Source organism: Dasypus novemcinctus, chromosome 13 (assembly GCF_030445035.2).
Source record: "Dasypus novemcinctus isolate mDasNov1 chromosome 13, mDasNov1.1.hap2, whole genome shotgun sequence".
In the NCBI taxonomy this organism is placed as follows: domain Eukaryota; kingdom Metazoa; phylum Chordata; class Mammalia; order Cingulata; family Dasypodidae; genus Dasypus; species Dasypus novemcinctus.
Window position 1 is genome coordinate 24,277,806 of NC_080685.1, and position 16,631 is coordinate 24,294,436.

Here is a 16,631-nt window from a genome sequence, read left to right on the forward strand (position 1 = left end):
TGAAGGCTCTCCCCCATTAGATTAATAAATCACTTTATTAGGTCAAAGACTTGGAGAATAAGGGCCACCTGCACTGTTTTGTTTTGTTTTTTATTTTTTATTATCCACAATCTGTAATGCACTGTTAATAATTTATGTTTCCTATGTTCAAAGAAGGAAAAATGTATAGCCACAGACTAACACTGTGAAAATACTTAAACACAATGGTATTGGATTCCGTGGGTTTTCCTATTTTATTAATAAGCTACATTCATTCAATAAGTTTTTAGTAAGAAGAAAACAAAGATGACTAAGGACTTACCTCAAGGAGTCGTTATTTATTAGGAAGGTTAACACATAAAAAAATAAGAAATAAGTCCTGGAGGGAAAATTCAATGAACTATGGATTCTCAGAGCAGCTAACAGAAATTAGCAAATGTTTCTTGGGAATACAGCAGATGAGACTTGGGGCAGAATAGACACATGGAGGAAAAGAGCACATTCTAGGCAGAGTTAACCACATGAACAAGTTATGGAAAGCTGTAGGCAAACAGATGTGTAGAAAGAACAGCAAGTGGCTGACTGACTAGAATATGCACAATAAAGTGAAAAGGTTGATTGAATGCCATAATTGTGGAAGGCCTTGAATTCCAGGCTGAGGAATTTGTACTTTCTTGTGAAGAAGACAAAGACTCATAAGGTTTTCAAGCAGTGAAATTACATGGGGATCATGTGTTTTAGGAAGATTAATTTGGCAGCTAAGGGTAGAAAAGACAAAGGAGGAAGAGATTGGAGAACTGTGGCATCGTGGTTGAATTTAATGATTGATGACCCTGAGAGAGCCATGCTCAGCCATATACTTTATCCATTGGGGGTCATTAGAGGTGTTTGTGTGCTTTTTAATTTTTATATTATTTTTTAATATAACTCTTTTCCTTCATTATGGAAATAATATATGCTTATTCTGATTTTTTTTTTAATTCAGAAAGTATAAAGAGTAAAAAACATCCCCATAATCTAACCTCTGTTACATTTTGGTCTTTACAGACTTTTTCTAAGCCCGTAAAGACATTTGTCAGTGTATACTCAGAAAGGGATTTCATTATTCACTCTGTCTCATAGCGGGCATTTTGTAATCTATAATGTAAACATCTTTTTTATGTAAAATATATAAACATCATGCATTGAACAAATAGTTATTGACGAATAAGAATGCCTGGGTAAGGGTGAGCATCTTGATTTTCCCTCTTACTATTTTTGTGAACTTGGACAAATTATTTAACTTCTTTGTTAGTTTCCAGAACCCCCTGGCCATTTATATATTTAGTCAATTGCCAGTTCATATTCTTTGCCCATTTCTTAATTGAGGTATTCCTTTTTTTTTTTTCCTAATAATTTTCAAGAATTCTCTGTATATAATTAAAGGTATTGGCCATTTGTCTGGCATATGTTTTACAAACCTTTTTCCCCTATTTTTATATTATTCAGTGTTTTGTTATATAAACTTTTTGTTATTTTTTTCAATGTTATGTTGTCAAAGCTACTGGTGATTTCTGCCTTTGGTATTATGCTTAGAAAGTTCTTCCCTAGGCAAGATGATATAAATACTGACCTATTTTGTTTGTTTTTTACCATTTCTTTTTTTTTTCCTATCTGGTTGCATCATCGTCTTTTTGGTGCGTCGCTTTGGCACCTCTCTATGTTGCACAGGTCTTTTTTCTTTTTTCTTTTTTTACCAGGAGGTCCCAGGATCAAATTTAGGTCTTCCATATGGTAAACGGGAGCTCAATTTCTTAAGCCACAGCCGCCTCCATCCATTACTTTTATGACTCATATTTAACATGATATCTTTAATCTATCAGAATTTTATTTTAGTGAACTGTAAAGTAGAATTTTATTTTAGAAGTTTTATGGAAGTATTACATATATACAGAAAAGTAGGCAAATGATAAACAGTTAATGAAATATCAGAGTGAACACATCTATGTAACCACCACCCAGATTAAGAAATGGAACTTTACCCAGCACCCCATTGTTATGACTTCTGTCACCGTAGATTAGTTTTACCTGTCCTGAAAAGATATTTGTTGAATGAATGAGGAAACAGAACCTAAAATTAATCTAGCTCTATCTTTCTAATAAACAATATAAGATTCTTGGAATGTTTTAACAATAATCACCCTCCTCCCAACTAACAAGCCATTTTGGTTCTATCTCATTTTTATAATCCCCAAGTTAATTGTTATTTTTGTTTTCTGTGTATTCAATGTTTTGATTTACCCACTTTCTTTTTTCTTTACTTTCTTTTATCCTGGTCCTTCCTTCTGACCCAATTTCCTTTTTACTAAAGAGCATGCATTAGTAGTTCTTTCAGCTGCTGGTCAGCTTTCTATCTTTGCCTAAAAATGTCTTAGTTTAGCTACATAGAAATTCCAGGCTGATAGTTTTCTCTCAATACTTCCAAGCCAGAAGACAATGAAATACTATAATTGTTGTTACTGTCAAGAAGTCCGTTTTAAATATAATTAGTTTTCATTTGTAAGTAATCTTTTTATCTCTGGCCTTTTTGTGTTTGATTTTCTAGTGTCAGTACTGTGGTATCTAAATGTGGATTATGTTTATGTTACTTGATATGAAATTTTATGTTTGGCATAATTTCTAGAAATTTTCTAGTCATTATTTCTTTGAATATTGCCACTCTTCCATTTTCTCTGTTCTCTTCTTCTGGAGTTGCTCTGAGATGTATGTTGGGCCTTCCTCTATTCTTCATGTCTCTTAACCTCTCATTTATATTATGTATCTGTTTATCTTTCTGTGCTGCCATCTGTGTGTGTGTGTGTGTGGTTTTTTGTTTTTTGTTTTTTGTTTTGTTTTGTTTTGTTTTGTTTTGTTTTGAGGTTCTGGGGCTGGGCATTGAACCTGGGACCTTATATATGAAAAGTCAGTGATCAACCACTGAGCCACATTGGCTCCCTGTATAATTTTTTTCAGATCATTATTCCAGTTCAGTAATTCTCTCTTAATCTATGCCTAATCTGTATGTATTTGTCCATTGAGTTTTTAATTTCAAAGATTTTATTTTCATGCCTGTAAATTGTTTGCCTCTTTTTCAAATTTGCCTGATCCTCATGTTTTCAAATTCTTCATATTTCTTTAACCATATTCTATAATCTGAAATACAGAGTTCTAATTCTTCTATTAGCTTATGGTGAATCATATCCTCATTGTTCTGTAATTTTTCATTGTGAATTATCTTAAGCAGGGTTTTTCTGTGAAACTCCTGAAGGGCTTAAATTGAAGACGTAACATCTCTCCTGCATAGTTTACTTTAATTTAGGCCATGAACCACAATAGCATTGTTAGCCTGGAATCATTTTTTTTAAGATTTTTTATTTATTTCTCTTCCCTTCCCCCTTTCCCCCATTATGGGGTGCACTCCTTGCGCGTGGGGCTCCCCTATGCGGGGACACCCCTGTGTGGCACAGCATTCCTTGTGCACATCAGTACTGTGCGTGGGCCAGCTCATCACACGGGTCAGGAGGCCCTGGGTTTGAACCTTGGACTTCCCGTGTGGTAGACGGACGCCTTATCTGTTAGGTCAAATCCGTTTCCCTGGAATCATTTTTTATGTTAATTTCTATGTTTAAGTGTTCCTGACGTGTGCAGAGCCAGTACCTGGGTATTTAAGCTTTCTTGTTATTTCCCTGTGCAGACAGATCTTTTTTAGTCTACCTTTTTAGTGAGGACCTCTACATTTACATGGGAGTCTCAATTCTAATGTCTTTTCTTACTCAGCCTAGGCCTTCTCTCCTGACCTTCTGTGGCTATTAAAATACTGTTCCTTCGTTTATCAACACTGACACATACCTACAGGGTAGTCACAGCTTCAGTGTATACTTATCATCCTGATTTTTTATTCCCTTTTTGTTATGACCCTTAGAGATTTCCCTTACTTCCTAAGACCTTAGCTATTCATTTAAAAAAAAAAAATTATTTTTTCATCCAGCCTTTCTAGGTGTTTTATTGCAGCAGAATTTTCACCTTATCTAATCTGTCATAATTCCAGAAATGGGAGGTCAGTATGGTTACAATCTTGGGAGAATATAAAATCACAGTGACATTATGTAAATTTTACTCTAATTTGAAAACTTAACAATTCCAGGAATATGGCAGACTAGAAAGACATGAGACTCTCTTCACTCTCAGGTCAATAGCTAGAACATAGGCAGAAATAGTCTGGGGAAAAAAATCTTCCAGGGTTAGGACACCAGGGGAAGACTGGACACTGCCCAGAAGAGAGAGGGACGAAGGAAAAGAATCACAACAACAAAACTGAGTTAAAAGCCACAGCTTCTACTGAGGGCACCATCCCCCACACTATAGGCACTTGAATTCTCCAGCCTCCGCCCCTGGCTACAGACAAAGGGGGACCCAGGGATCCACCTCCCCAGGAAAGAGAGAGGGACACAGCCGAAGGCTGGCTCAGCTTTTGACCCACAGATTTGGTCCACTGTCTCCCAGGAACCCTTCCAAGCCAAGTGGGCCACACCATTGTTTGCCTTGGGAACTGGCAAGGGACTAAAAAGACCCAACCCTCTCAAACACCCTCTCTATTGAGTGGAACTGGTTGTTGAGGATACAGAAGGGAGTGGAATTATTTCCTACCTGGGAAAAGGGAGGGGCTGCTAGCAAAGGATGGAGAACTATCTCAGAGAAAGTTTAAATCATAAGGCTCTTAGCCTCCAGGCAGGAACTTTTGTCACATTAATCCTGCCTGCATTGCAGCAGACACACTCCAGGCTTTGAACTGAGAGGCTGCCAAAGAGTGCCATCTGTTAGCAGACCAAGGAAGTGCATGTGAGGAAATTAAAATTAAAAAGTAATGGAAGAAATTCCACACGGATGAGGGCATCACCATACCATCATCCACAGAATGAAGGAATAAAATATGGACTAGAGTGTTTACTGATATTCTACTATAAAACTATTGTGACCAGTAATAGAAGAAATTTTAGCATCAAGGTGCAGAAAGTGGCCACAGTATTTTCTGACGGCAGGGAGAGGGAAGTAGAGGTGTGATGTGGGGGCATTTTGGGGATTTTGAGTTGTTCTAAATGACATTTCAGGGTCAGATGCTGGACTTTATCCTGCCATAACCCACTGAATGTACTGGGGGGAGTGTGAACTACAGAGTAAACTGTTATCTGTGTAGTGCTGCAGTTCCCCAAAATGTGTTCACCGAGTGCAATGAGTGTGCCACAATGATGGGGTGTGGGAGGAGCAGTGTGGGGGATGGGGGGTATACAGAAACCTCTTATATTTTTTAATATAACTTTTTTTTGTGATGTATATATCTTCCAAAAAATACAATTTACAAAAATGATGAGATGGGGGTGGGGAGTGGGTCATATGGGAACCTTTTATGTTTTTTGGTTTTTTTTATGTTTTTTAATGAAACATTCCTTGTGATCTATTAACTTTAATAAAAAAAAATAACAGAGAAAAAAAATAATGGAAGAAATTGTAGCATTGATGTGGAGAAAGTGGCCATGGTAGCTGCTGAGGGTAGGGAGAGGGAAGAAGAGATATGATATGGGGGCATTTTCAGGACTTGGAGTTGTCCTGGGTGGTACTGCAGGGACAGATGCTGAACATTGTATGTCCTGCCGTGGCCCACTGGGTAGACTGGAGGAGAGTGTAAACTACAATGTAAATCATTATCCATGTTGTACAGCAGTGCTCCAAAATGTATTCACCAAATGCAATGAATGTCCCATGATGATGTAAGAGGTTGTTCATGTGGGAGGAGTGGGGTGAGGGGGGTAGGGGGTATATGGGGACCTGATATTTTTTTAATGTAACATTAAAAAAAATATAGAGAAGAAAAAAAGTAAGTAAGAGAGGCTTTTTCTGGCCTTTATAGCCTCCCTCCCTAAGGCCCTAGAAGTGGGTCTGCAACCTATTGCTGGGTCCAGAGCCCAGTTTTGAGCAACTAACAGGGACAATCCTAAAGACCCAGGTTGAACCAGGAATCAAAGAACAGCAGTAACACACAGCTTCCTGCCACTACATCCCTACGAAAGAGAGAGAAATTGAGCATCTGAATAATCTCACCATCCTGATCAGATGCCTAGACATCAGTGAAAAATTAGAAGCCTACTAAGAAAATGGAAGACATGGCCCAAGCAAAGGAATATATCAAAGCCCCAGAAGAGACTCAGGAGTTGAAACAACTAGTTAATGAGGTGCACACAAATTTCCAAAATCAAATTAATGAGTTGAGTGGCTCAAGAGATAAATGACATCAAGAGGACACTGAGTGAGCACAAAGAAGATTTGAAAACCTGAATAGAAAAGTAACAGAGCTCATGGGAATGAACGACACGATAGGTGAGATCAAAAACACATTAGAGGGAAGCGGATTTGGCCCAAAGGATAGGGCATCCAGTTACCACATGGGATGTCCAAGGTGCAAACCCAGGGCCTTCTGACCTGTGTGATAAGCTGGCCTACGTGCAGTGCTGATGCATGCAAGGAGTGCCATGCCACATGGGTGTCCCCCGCATAGGGGAGCCCACACGCGAGGAGTGCGCCCCATAAGGAGAGCTGCCCAGCGCAAAAAAAAGTGCAGCCTGCCCAGGAATGGCGCTGCACACAAAGAGAGCTGATGCAGCAAGGTGACACAACAAAATGAGACACAGATTCCTGGTGCCTCTGACAAGAATACAAGCAGACACAGAAGATCACACAGCAAATGGACACAGAAAGCAGACAACTGGGGCGGGCGGGGGGAGGAAGAGAAATAAATAAAAAATAAATCTTTAAAAATATATATATATGTTATTTTAAAATAAAAACAAGCAGATTTGGCCCAACAGATAGGACATCCGCCTACCAGATAGAGGGTTCAGGGTTCAATCCCCAGGGCCTCCTGACCCATATGGTAAGCTGGCCCACACACAGTGCTGCTGCGCTCAAGGAGTGTCATGTCATGCAGAGACATCCCCGCATAGGGGTGCCCCACACACAAGGTATGCACCCCACATGAAAAAAAGCACAGCCTACCCAGGAGTCATGCCACACACATAAGAGCTGATGCAGCAAGATGACACAACAAAAGAGATGCAGATTCCCAGTGCCACCTGATAATGCAAGAGGACGCAGAACACACAGCGAATGGACACAGAGAGCAAACAACAGGGGGGAAGGGGAAATAAAAAAATAAAAATGAATAAATCTTAAAAAAAAAAACACACATTAGAGGCATACAACCGCAGACTTGACATGATAGAAGAAAGAGTAAGTGATACCAAAGACAGAACAGCTGAAATTGAAGAACCAGAGGCCATGCTTTTCATCACTATGCATTTCCTTCATAAATATTATATTACTTGAATGCCTGACACTTTATTTCTCTCTAAATAATATTTAATAATTTAGAGTTTAAAAGGTTTATTACTTGATGATAGCTAGATAGTATTTTATTTTCTTTATCCAAATGAGTTCTCTCATGTATGTTTAGATAAATCATATGCTTTTCAATAGGTTTTAACATCAGAATTCAAAAAGATTAATTGACCCTTAAATGATTCTTCTGAGAGTTCATATTTTCCATTGAGTATTTGTAGCTCTGTGGCCAGTGCATAAGAATTGTAGCATTTTCCCTATAACTTGAAATATTAGAAGTTTAAAACTGAACATCTGTATCTTAATTTTTAGAATGTGTTGGTTTCAGATGGAAAGTTAGATTAGCAAAAATTTTTGTACATTTTTTTGTAGTTTAGTCATAGTATATACAAACATAATGCATCTATTTTTCATGTGTTTGACTAATAGTACCGTGAATAAAACTTCATTTTACTGTTTAAAAAATGAAAAGAACTCCACACCATATACAAAAATTCACTCAAACTGGATCAATGACCTAAATATAAGAGCTAAAATTATAAAAATCTTAGAAGAAAATATAGAGGAATATCTTCAGTACAATGTGTAAGGCAATGGACTATTAGACTTTATACCAAAGGCATGAGGAAAAAAAGAAAAAATAAATAAACTGAACCTCATCAAAATTAAAAACTTTTATGCCTCAAAGGACATTATCAAGGAAATGAAGACTACCCACAAAATGGGAAAAAATATTTGAAAACCATACATCTGATAAGGGTTTGATATTCAGAATACATAAAGAACTCCCATTATTCAACAACAGAAAGACAACTCAATTAAAAAATGAGCAAAAGGGAGTTGATGTAGCTCAAGCGATTAAGCACCTGCTTCCCATATATGAGGTCCTGGATTCAATCCCTGGCACCTCCTAAAGAACAAAAACAAAAATAAACCAAAAGAAGCAAAGAACTTGAATATACGTTTCTCCAAAGAAGACATACAAATGGCCAATAAACATCTAAAAAGATGCTCAACAGCATTAGTCATTAGGGAAATGCAAATCAAGACTACAATGAGATACCGCCTCATACCCACTAGAATGGCTATTGTTTTAATTTTTTTTTAAGTGTTGGTAAGGATGCAGAGAAATGGGTACCTTCTTATACTGTTGGTGGGAATATAAAATGGTACAGCCATTATGGAAAATAGTTTGGCAGTTCCTCAGAAATTTAAGTAAAGAACTACCATATGACCTGGCAGATATTTGTGCACCAGTGTTCAGAGCAGCATCATTCACAACAGCCAAACAGTGGAAGCAACCCAAATGCTCATCACAGATGAATGGATAAACAAAATGTGGTATATACATACAATGGAATATTACTCAGACTTAGAAAGGAATGAACTATTGATACATGTCACTACATGGATGAACCTTAAAGACATGTTGAATGAAATAAGTCTAAGGGACAGATATTGTATAATTCTACTTGTATGAAATAGCTAGAATATGCAAACTCATAGAGACAGAAATTAGAGTATAGCTTACCAGGAACAGGTGTAGGGGTGGGGGTGGGGGGTTAATATATAATGGATATAGGATTTATGTTTGGGTTAATGGGAAAGTTTTGGTAATGGATGGTGATGGGGGTAGCACTACATTTTGAATTGATAATCCTACTGAATGATATGCTCAGTAGTGGTTTGAGATGGGAAAGTTTGTCTTGTATATGTTTCTACAATTTAAAAAAAAAGCAACTAAAGAGACAATGACAATTAAATGTAATACATGATCTGGGACTGGATCTAATATTGGAGGAGAAAGTCCTGATGGACATTATGGAGATATATGGAAATATTGGAATATAGACTGAGCTTTATATCAGTATTAAATTGATATAAATATTATTCTTTGGAAATGTGCATGGAAATATTGTATGTTCAAGGAATATGATATATACAACCTACTTTCAAATGCTATGAAAATAGAAAGAAAAGTAAGGCAGGGAGGGAAGGAAAAGAGGGAGGAAGGAAAGGAGGGAGGGAGGGAGAAAGGGATGGAGGGAGAGAGGAAGGAAGGAAATGGCAATTGTGCCAAAATGTTAGAATTGAAAAATTCAAACTGGGGATCTGCTGGGGGTTATGTCAGAGTTGTCTGAGTTTTTTTATTTTTGCAACTCTTAGAAAGTTTGAAATTATTTCAATATAAAAAGGTTTTGTTTGTTTTTCTAAGAAAAAGAAGGGAAAAAAGACTAACCATCTAGGTTTTTCCTTAAATTATTGTCCCAGTTTCTGTGCAAATAAGCTTTTACATAGGATTAAGAAGGTAAGTCGGAATGCTTAATTTGTACAGAGTTTCTGTTTGGGATTCTGGAAAAGTTTTGGTAAGGGATGATGTTGATGGTAACACAATATTGAGAATCTAACAACACTGATTTATATATATTAAAGTCATTAGGGAAGCAGACTTGGCCCAGTGGTTAAGGCGTCCGTCTACCACATGGGAGGTCCGTGGTTCAAACCCTGGGCCTTCTTGACCCTTGTGGAGCTGGCCCATGCGCAGTGCTGATGTGGGCAAGGAGTGCCCTGCCACGCAGGGGTGTCCCCCACGTAGGGGAGCCCCACGCACAAGGAGTGCGCCCTGTAAGGAGAGCCGCCCAGCGTGAGAGAAAGTGCAGCCTGCCTAAGAATGGCGCTGCCCACATGGAGAGCTGACACAACGATGATGACACAACAAAAAGAAACACAGATTCCTGTGTCACTGACAACAACAGAAGTGGACAAAGAAGAAGATGCAGCAAATAGACACAGAAAACAGACATCCGGTGTGGGGGGTTGGGGGTAAGGGAAGAGAAATAAATTAATCTTTTTAAAAATAATAATAAAATAAAGTCATTAAAATGGGAAATTTTAGCATACTGTATGTGTAACAATAAAATAAAGAACTGTACAAAGAACTGTACAACACAAAGAGTGAACCCTAACTCTGGACAGTATAATTATAATAATACTGTTACACCAGTGTAACAAATGTTAAGAACAGAGAAAACTAAGTATGTGAGGGAATATATGGGAACTCTGTGTGATTTTTCTTTAAATCTACAACTTCCGTGATTAAAAAAAAAAATGTTTTATTGTGATAACAACAACAACAACAAAAGGGTTTTATCAGTCCTGCCAAAACTTTAGGCTATGTCCTTCCAACTGTCTCCAGCTTTGGTATCTCTTTTTCTGAACTTACAGTTTTTATCTAAGTAAATAGTGAACTTTATCACTGTTTGTAAGAAGATAGTGAAATTTATATTTCAGAGACCAGTTATTGTAAATGCGTAAGAAATTGAGAGCAACACAAATGGTTTCAGCTTTTAGTGAAAATGCTCAAATATTCATACGAATTTGGGCTTCCTTGGGTATTAGTAGCATACTAAGTTCACAACTCTAGCTTTTCATATACTGAAATACTGGACCTTCAGTAAGTGGAAAGGTTAGTATATTTTTAAAAGCACAATTTGTATTCTCGGATATACTAGGACTGCTGTGAGCTAGCAATAAAACCTTTATTGGTGTTGGAGGGTATTGTGCAATTTGTTTCTGTGAATCTTTAGAGTTTAATTTTTGTGGGGGTTTTTATGGTGCAATTTCCTGTATAAAAAATGGGTTATTTCTTAAAAGGCCAACTAAGTGACAAAGATAGAGCCTTAATCACTGGAGCTCTTCAGTACAGAAGTATAATGCTGAGAGACTATAGAAATTAGGAAGCAGTATACTTTTTAATATGCCATGATAGGTGCCCTCCTTTTATACTTGGAATCATGTAAAACATATATGGGTCACCCCACAAGGAATTGAATTAGTGGGTATCCCCATACACAGGAAAGAAATCGTGTCTTGCGCTGTGAGCACAGTGTGCTATTTGGAAGCTATTACCTTGTAGAGTAAGAAATGCCTGTTGTGGACTATTTGTAGACTATAGGTTACTTGGTTTCCCGTGATCTTTATAACTCCTAAATGTAAGCTGAGATTACTACATATTTGTTCTGCAGTCAAATCCCAACACTACTACTTACTAGTTTATGATTTTGGTCAAAGTTACTTAATGTAATGAATAGATGGGTCAAAATTGTCTCCTGCATCCTAGAAAATTACATGCCACTCATTAGTAGCAATTTTAACAATCCTCATCCTAGGATACCCTCCATTTCTAAAGTGCATCCAGATTGCCTTTACTGTAAATTGAAACAAAATCTTACTTGTAGACAAAACTAAAAAATAAATAATAGAAAACAATTCTTTCCTTCTCTCCCTGGCGTATTTCTAAAAATGAATGTAGTATTTGATGAGAGAATAGGGCCTATGTATATGTACCTTAAGCTAAGCAGAGACTGAACATGTGTCCCTTAGATTTTAAAAGGAAATAATAAATTATTTGAATCTGAAATTCAGCTTGCCATTCAAAGTTACAACTTAAGCTGCTCCTTCTTAAGTAACTTCTTTATTTTTTTGTGGGTTTTTTTAGTTATTTTTTATTTTTGTTTAACCTTATTTCTTTAAAAGTTTTTTTTTTGACTTTTTTTTAGTGATTCAAGCACTGGTCACAATGAAGCAGAGTTTTATATATGTAATCTTTTGTAGTTATATGACTTTTTTCTAAATGGCCTGCTCTGATTAGGTATAATTGTGATGATCTTTGTTTAGATTTAAACACCATTTTAAATAGAAGGCATGTATTTGCTGCTAAGACACCAAGGAACATTGCAGAAGCTAATTATCTTCTTAGCAACATTCTTAATAAATTGCCTTCTGAGTAAAGAGGCAGTCAATATTTTCTTCTCTCTCCATAGCCATGTGAAATTTAATAAGAATTTTGTATTGCTTTCCCTTTTTTTTAAATAATGAAATACAAAGAAATAAAAGATAGTAATTGATCAGGGAGACCTCTTTAAAGGTATAACTTTCATGCTTTTTTAAAGGCTGAGAACCTGCCCTGAAAAAGGGTCTGGGTAATGGATTCAGCAGTGACTGAAACATATGCAAGTGCCGGCCCTAAACAGTTAGCCCATTATTTCTCTAGGGTCCATGCAAATTTGCCATGTGCAGAGTGTCATCTCCTAGGTTAGTATTTGCCCTTCTTATGGAATTATTTTCTCCTCCTTACTACTTCCCTCTGTATTTTTCTGATTAATCAGAATGGCTTAACATATCCTCAGTTAGGAGGGAGAATGTCAAATTCCAAATTCTAGGAATTATTTAAGATATGAGTTGTTGCTATGTACCATAGGTACTCTACCAGCATCTATGTGGAACAGACAAAATTATACAGCAGATTGAATTGTGAAGTTATTTTATTTGTTTGATGTGTGAAAAAAAAGATTCATATTGCCCTGGTTATGAGTCCTAGAATAGATATTTATTGAACAAATGGTTCTAGCATACAGTCAATAGGTCATCCACTCATTCAACAAATATTTACTGAGCATCAGGTGTTTGTGCGCACTGTCTGCTCTCTGTGTCTATTCGTTAAGTGCTCTCTGTGTCTGCTCATCTTCTTTTTAGGAGCACCAGGAACCAAACCAGGACCTCCCATATGGGAGGGAGGCACCCAGTCGTTTGAGCCACATCTACTCTCTGCTTGTTGAGTCTCTCATTGTATTTCCTAGTTGTGTTTCCTTGTTGCATCATCTTATTGCATCATTTTGCCATGTCAGCTCACTGTCTTGCTCGTCTTCTTTAGGAGGCACCAGAAACTAAACCCAGGACCTCCTGTGTGGTAGGCAGGTGTCCAACTGCTTGAGCCACATCTACTTACCTGGAGCATACATTTTAATACAAGAAGAAATAAACTAAACTTAATAAATAAATAAATTTTATAGCAAATTAGAAGGTGATAAATGCTTTGAGGGAAAAAAGTAGAGCAGGATAAAGGGAAATTGGTAGTATGAAGTGGACAGTGAGGGTAAATTGCTCTACTCAATATGGTAGTCACCAAAGGCCTTATTGAGAAGAGATTTGAACAAAGACTTGAAGGGGATAAGGGAGTGAGCCAAACACATATCAGGAGGAACATCCCAGGCACAGTCATAACAGGTCCTGAGTCAGGAGCATGCAATGTGTTCAAGGAAGAGCTAATGAGTCTGGGGTGGAATAAGCAAGAGAGAAAACAGTAGGAGATGCATTCAGACAGGCATCCGGAGACTCATCATAGAGGGTCTTGCAGACTTGTGAAGATTGGTTTCACTGAGTTAGAACATTTTGGAGGGTTTTGAGCAGAGCTATGACATATGACTTATGTTTTGGAAGGTTCATCCTGCTGTAGACGATAATATGAATTAAGAGAACCATCCACCAAAATGATTGTGTTTACTGTGAAAATGTAAATTCCTAGATATACTTAAATAAGATACACCTGGTAGCAGTTTGATATTACTGATGAATTCCAAAAAGAAATATTGGATTATGTTTGTAAACTGGTCTTTTCCTCTGGACATATTAGTGTGTGTTGGATTCAGAGGTTTTATTTTTACTTGATTAAATAATGATTAAGGCTTTGATTGGGTCACATCAGTAGGACTTCAATCCCCGCCCCCTTGATGGGCGGGGACTCACAGAGAAACTGCATAGCAGAGAAGAGAGGTTGGAGTTTTGAGCTGAAGCCCTGGGAAGTAAACACACGGAGAAGCTTCGTCATGAGGAAAGTGAGACGGCTCTGGGAAGAAAGATGAGCCATTTGCCTGATAGTTTGCAGCTGCAGAGACGAGAGAATGAGCAGCTTAGTCCACAGAGAGGCAGGCCCCAGAAGAGAAGGAACCCAGGAAGCCTGAACCCATGCAGACAACAGCAGCCATCTTACTCCAGCACATGGCAATAGACTGGTGAGGGAAGTAACTTATGCTTTATGGCCTGGTAACTGTAAATTCCTACCCCAAATAAATACTCTTTATAAAACCAAAGGATTTCAGGTATTTTGTATCAGCACCCCTTTGGCTGACTAATACATACCTCTTATATATTCATCTACAATACTCAGCTGTTTTTCCAGTTGTGTTTCTAAAGAACATGATCCTTCCTGGCAAATAAATGAGCATCTTGGTTTGGGTTTTGAGCTAGCCTGCCTTATCACCTCACAAGTCACTCAATACTGAAGAGTTGGGAAGTGGACTTGGCCCAGTGGTTAGGGCGTCCGTCTAACATAGGGGAGGTCTGCGATTCAAACCCCGGGCCTCCTTGACCCGTGTGGAGCTGGCCCACGCGCAGTGCCTTGCGGCGCAGGGCTGTCCCCCGCGTAGGGGAGCCCCACGTGCAAGGAGTGTGCCCTGTAAGGAGAGCTGCCCAGTGTGAAAGAAAGTGCAGCCTGCCCAGGAATGGCACCACACACAGAGAGAGCTGATGCAGCGAGATGACACAACAAAAAGAAACACAGATTCCCGTGCCGCTGACAACAACAGAAATGGACAAAAAGAAAAACATGTAGCAAATGGACACAGAAAACAGACAACTGGGGCAGGGGGAAGAAGGGGAGAGATAAATAAAATAAATCTTTTTAAAAAAAAAAACTGAAGAGTTCTCTGGTTCCTCCTGCTGGCAGCAACTGACACTTTTTTTTTTTAAGATTTATTTATTTATTTCTCTACCCTCCCTACCCCCACTCCCGCCCGGGTTGTCTGTTCTCTGTGTCTATTTGCTGCATCGTCATCTTTGTCCGCTTCTGTTGTTGTCAGTGGCTCGGGAATCTGTGTTTCTTCTTGTTGCGTCTTGTTGTGTCAGCTCTCCATGTGGGTGGCACCATTCCTGGGCAGGCTGCACTTTCTTTCGCGCTGGGCGGCTCTCCTTACGCCCGGGGTTTGAACCGTGGACCTCCCATGTGGTAGACCGAGGCCCTAACCACTGGGCCAAGTCCGCTTCCCAGCAATTGACACTTTTAAGTTGGCTCTGTGAGCTAAGAGGTCAAGAACCAGATCCAAATAGATGAAATTGTTCTCCTAATAAAAAAATTCCCTCTGGTGTCTTCTGGAGATTCAGGGCAGAAATAGAGGGAAAAGGGGGCTAGGAGAATGTATTAACCAACAGTGTTGGGGTTCTCTGAGCACCGCTTGAACAGTAGGTGAAGCTAGCACTTCAGTCTCCAGCACTAACTCTTACTGCCAGATTCCCTTTCAAAGTTATAATAATTATTGTACATAGTAGGTTCTCTGTATTACTACCGAATTCAATTAAATCTTCTTTAGTTATAAACCTGCAATATTGTTAACACAACCCCACTTTTCAATTTTGTCTCTAACTAGCAAAGACAGATAGTTATGCTATCACACAGATGAAGAATAGACTTTTTTCCCAAATAATCCATGCCCATTGTGGGAAAAAAAACTAAATATAATGGTAAAAATCATAATACTGTAACTCAGCTAACCACTGTTAATATTTTGGTATATTTCCATCTAATATTTTTTCTTTGTAGGTTTTTCAGTTTTGTTTTATGTTTTGTTTTTGACATAGGATCACATTGTCTACACAGTTCAGTAGTTTTTCTTGCTTTTAATTATATTGAGAACATTTTCCCATGTTATTAAAAATTAAAATAATTTTAATGGCTACATAGTTTCAATTTTAAGGATGCATCCTTATTTAACCATTCCATTTAGATTTATGATTTTTTGTTTGAAATAAATAATGCTGCAGTAAACATCAAGTATATTGACAAACTCTTATCCCCATCTCTGATTATTTCCTTAAGATAAATGTGCAGTGAGGCAGTCTCCAATATGGCTAGTAGAAGTATAAATTGACATTATATATTCAGGGTTCTTATTATTGAGTTTTGTTTGTTTTATGTTTTTTTAAAGCCCTTGCTCAAATGATGGAAATGTATTATATCTTGATTGAGGTGGTAGTTATACTCTGTACATTGTAAAACTCATCAAATAATATATGCCCTTAATATCAGTGAAAATTATTATGCCTCACTAAAACTGATTAAAGATTTAGAAAACAAAACACTTTCTATATACTAAAGGGATTGTAGTAGTCAGCCAAAGGGGTGCTGATGCGAAGTACCAGAAATCTATTGGCTTTTATAAAGAGTAATTATTTGGGGTAGAAGCTTATAGTTACCAGCCCCTAAAGAGTCCATCTCAAGGTACCATAAGAGGTACTTTCTCACCTAAAGTCATTTGCCACGTGTTTATGCGAGATGGCAGGCGATGTCTGCGAGGGTTCCCTCTTAAGCCTCCATAGTTCCAGGTTCCTCCGATCTCCGCTGTAGGCTGGCA

General features: G+C 38.0%; 1 protein-coding gene across 1 annotated transcript in view; it reads left to right on the forward strand.

Moving 5' to 3' along the window:
* VPS45 (vacuolar protein sorting 45 homolog) overlaps window positions 1–16,631 on the forward strand; it is a 99,104-nt gene that overhangs the window by 66,536 nt on the left and 15,937 nt on the right. The gene's annotated exons all lie outside the window — the stretch shown is intronic.